Source organism: Tubulanus polymorphus, chromosome 12, assembly GCF_964204645.1.
Source record: "Tubulanus polymorphus chromosome 12, tnTubPoly1.2, whole genome shotgun sequence".
NCBI lineage: Eukaryota > Metazoa > Nemertea > Palaeonemertea > Tubulaniformes > Tubulanidae > Tubulanus > Tubulanus polymorphus.
In genome coordinates this window covers 8,991,228-8,995,831 of record NC_134036.1, presented here as the reverse complement: position 1 = coordinate 8,995,831, position 4,604 = coordinate 8,991,228, and positions in this window count along the sequence as shown.

Sequence of the window (4,604 nt, the reverse complement as noted above, 5' to 3'; positions counted from 1 at the left end):
AGAATTAGAAAACCCTAATTATCCTTTAAAACGGTTCACAATCACGCTTATAGATTAGGCCTACCGAACCAATGAGAGACTTAATAATAAATTTCTATAATAGTATAGTTTTGTTCGTGGATATCAATACTTCGAAAAATCAACAGCAGTTTATTTATTTATTGTACCGGTACGCGCTTTCTTAAATGAATTGAATTGTTCCGGTCCAAAAGGCGGGTCATACTAGTTAGCGTCTGAAAATGTCAGCGACGGTGATACCTTGTTATCGGTGATATTAAACGGTCTAAAGTCAGTTTATACATCACATACATTACACATTGGAGGTCCCTTGTACATGTACATCACATCGTGACGCAGCGGCGATGGTAATGTCATAGAAGAACAAAGTCAGTTGAAAATACCTACCAACTGCACCGATAAAGAATGATAGCAAGCCAGAGGTCAGTGACAGACAGTCAGTAATGGGGAGTGATGTACCGTTCGTGATTATGTTTTTATAATGGTTATTGGACGTCAATTTCATATGTGAAATGAAGTCCCCATCTGATCGGATGACTTGTCTGACTGACTTGTTAGTCACTCCTCTACTAATAGTAACACTATAAGGCCTTCCTTCCTGCATAGTTTACCCTTTAGGCCAATGACTTTTTCCGGAACCAATAATAACCGAATATGCGCTTAAACTGTCACTAGCGAATGGTAAAAACACCGTAGCTTCGTTCTTCTCGGTGTTATTTCCCCCAAAACCTGGCACATTAGTACTTTGCGCGTAGTAGCACATGCGCGTAGTAGCACATGTGGGTCAACATATCCATGCTGTGAGTTGACCCTAGGTGGCACTCTTTCAAAAAACGAAATGTGACGAACGGATTTCGTGTGAAATCTTGGCTCGCATCCCTGAACGACATTCTATCCAGAAAGGCAGAAACCCGTTATCGCTGCTTGCAGCTATATTTATTATTATTATTACGATTGGTAGAACACTATATCCGTGTTGACGCGATGGGGAGAGAATCCCACAATGATAATAAAAAGTCCGAAAATGAAACTTCGAGATAGCAGTTTATTTCAACGACTATATCCTAATTGTCATCTTCAGGAATAATGAATTCATTATTCCTGAAGATTCTTACTTGGATTCTTGGATTCTTACTCGTACGTCTAGTACATAAATATCATAAATAGTTTTATCATATATATTTCTGTTTCAATATTTATATATCTCACAGATTTATTATAAATATTTGGAAAAGTATAAATCATATTCAATTATATATTTACATTTATCATTAATTAAAGAGGATTACAATGAATCCATTAGATTGTTAAACTGTTTAAGTATTAAATTGCGTAGATTGTATATTCATAAACTAAATGATAAATCACGAATATATGTTAAATTAGCTGAAATGTATGAACTATAAGTTAATCAAAAAGGGGGTTTTAGGTATCAATGTATTTGATACGTATTAAATACGTAGCTTTGCAGCTACATTTGTCATAATAATGTTCATATGAAATAACAACATAGATAAGCCTGTGTTTTGGAAGATGTATCAAGCGGGGCTCCACACACTCCTGCGTGAACTATGTAACGTTGCGTACATAGTTCACGCAGGGATTTAGGTAAATTTCTTGGATGTTCCTATGAATTAGGCGTTATGCGTTTTCCAAATCGGTATTTTTATAAGGCGTTTTTCGAATACCGATTTCTGACACCGTTATCACATTTTCTAATCGTGTATCTAGTGTTTCAACGTGTTATCCAGCATACCGGGGGACTTCTTTGAACATATGAAACATTTTGAAATACCGTATTGATTTTTTTGCCACGTATGTCATTCATACATTTCAACTCATAAACTTTCGGAGGATTTTATCAAAGAAAAAGCCGTAAAGCCTTCAAATGATCGCACACGCGCCATCGGCTCCGCTCGTGCTTCAAATGGAAATTATAGTTATCGAACGATGATGAGTGATCGAAAATAAAATATGAAATCTCAATCGTTCGATTCTTTCAAAGAAATGCATTGGAAAGGTGGATTGGAAATAAACTGAATTTTTTATAACCTCATTTCACATGTTGCCTTTCCCTGAACGTAACTACACTAACTATGATCGCTGGGTCGTGGGTATTCACGGAAAACTATCCGTGACTAATGCTTATCGTTACGGACAACTTATCAGTGATTCGATATTTAACCATCAAATTAATCATTTACTTTCTTTAGAATGTACAAAACCCTGCTCATCGACTTGGCCTTGTTTATGGCCATTGGAGCCATTGCTGTCGAAGGTAATTTATTTGGTTCATTTGGTTCGATATTTGTAGTTTGGTCTTGTTATTAACAAATTCCCAATTTCTAAATCATAGAAGTTGAAATTGAAAGGAGAGGATTGCCATGTTACTGTAACGGTAAATTCGGTTCCTACTGGCTGATTGGTGGACCCCCCAGTGGATGTTGCTCACAATTGATGGGAAGATGTTGTCCTCACGAACCATCATCTGATAATTTCGATGTTGTATCACAATGTTAATCATTCATAAGCTCGAATAAAGAGTTAACACAATAAAAAGTAATTTCATCATATCCTTAGCTCCGTAGCTCCATATTCAGTTTGAATATAGAGTTTAGAATAGTTCATTTCTGATATCTTTTTTAAAATCATACATCCGGATATCAAGCAAGGACATGTGCAACTTGATCCATACCTCAAACAGGCGAGCAGGAAATCAGAAATCAGTGCTCTGTGGTATCGGGTGATCACTTGGGAAAAAATAACGATTACTAGCAGCAATCACAATTAGAGAACAGGGAGTCTGGTGGTGTTGTGAATGTTCATGCATGATAAAGAACCAGTGAAACAGGAGCGAATAATTTAATCTGCTTTTTTCGATGCGAACCACCATGTCGATCTCGACCATCACCTGCTGCCATATACGTCCTTGCATGCCAAAACAAAAACATCGATCTTAGCCGCTAAAAATAAGCCTTGATATTCATTTTGATAGACGTCTGCAATGAAATAAAAATTGCCAGGTCTCGCTTCGGGAGCGTTCATCTAAGTTCCAGCTTCTTAAAATACCCTTACGGTGCAGGGTTTTTCCACAATCGATTTTCATTCCCTTAAAATCTAAAAGCCAGTACCCTCCAAATTTGAACAAACATTGATTAGTTAATTTTCTACTGTACGATAGCGTCTGTATGTTCATGTGTATTTTCAATATATCTCCTGTATTGGGCGATAACCATTTATCGCTTATTCAACGTGCATCATAAAAAATTCAGTTACGATAGGATAAAGATTTACCGACCGATGTAAATTTAGTTTTACTCGCCGTGTTTGGCGAAGTTTTGCAAGTCGCTGAAAACAGAGACATTACCATTGATTTTTAAAGGCGTTCGATTTTTTAAAGTTCATTTTTATCATGTTATACACTAATCAGATTTTAGAATTAATGAAAAATGACGAATGTATAAAACTTCGATTTAAAGGCGTTTTTCCATGCGATATGATGCGTGCGATAAATGGTTTGAAACCCTATGGTTTCATTGTAAATAACGATAATTCGTACGAACCGGGTACTCATTGGTTAAGCAAATTTATAGACGGATCTAAAATTGGATTTTGGCAAATCGCCGAATTTTTATAATGAAATCTTAACGAATTATATGCACGAAAATTGTAAATCTATCCAATATCAAAATGTTATGTCTGATACTTGTGGTTATTACGCGATGTTTGTACAACTATTATTACGTCACGGAATGGATATGACTGAAATTGAAAAGTATTTTTCGAAAGTACCAAGGAAAATGACGAGATTGTTACAGACTATAATGTAAATTATTTCAAACTGATGTAATGGAATAAAACATAAAGTTTTTGTTTTTTACACTTACCTAGGACTTGATTGTAGACTTAGTTGAAGATGATCTAAATGACGCGTCTCGGTTGTACTTGTGCGTATTTTGCTCTCGAAATATCGACGATATACTAGTTCTGACGCATAATAATTATTAACGACTTGTGGAATGGAATTATTTTGAAAAAAAAAGAAGTAAAAAAAGAAGTTTTTTGAAGAAAAAGCAAAGCGAGGCTAGGCAACGGTCTGACTCTTTCTTGGAATTTTAAGTTGGTCTTGAAAAAGACGGTTTTTCTTCGTACACATCAGATATTAAAATATATACGCGTTCTGAATCATATACGTCGGGATTGAACGACATTGTTCCGACGGCAGTGGATCGCGGTCATCTCTTCGGCAATACGGACATTCGTAATCTCGTGTGTTCTATAAGCGTTCTATACACTTAATGTAGATCTGCTTTCCGCAGCATGATGTCGGTGTGTCCACGCACACCTCCAAACACACACGGCACGTAAGGTCGAGAAAAGACCCACAAAATGTACACTGGTCGTGCTGCGTGTGGTCAACTCTTTGGTTACCATATGTCATCATAAACTTTACTAACTCGTAGCTAACAACGATCAAACATCCTGACGTAATTGTGCTTGATTTGTTTCATAACATCATTTTAATATTTGCAAAGAAGGTGGATTCCTTGATCACCTTAGAAAAATCATTTTTTGATTGCAGCGAA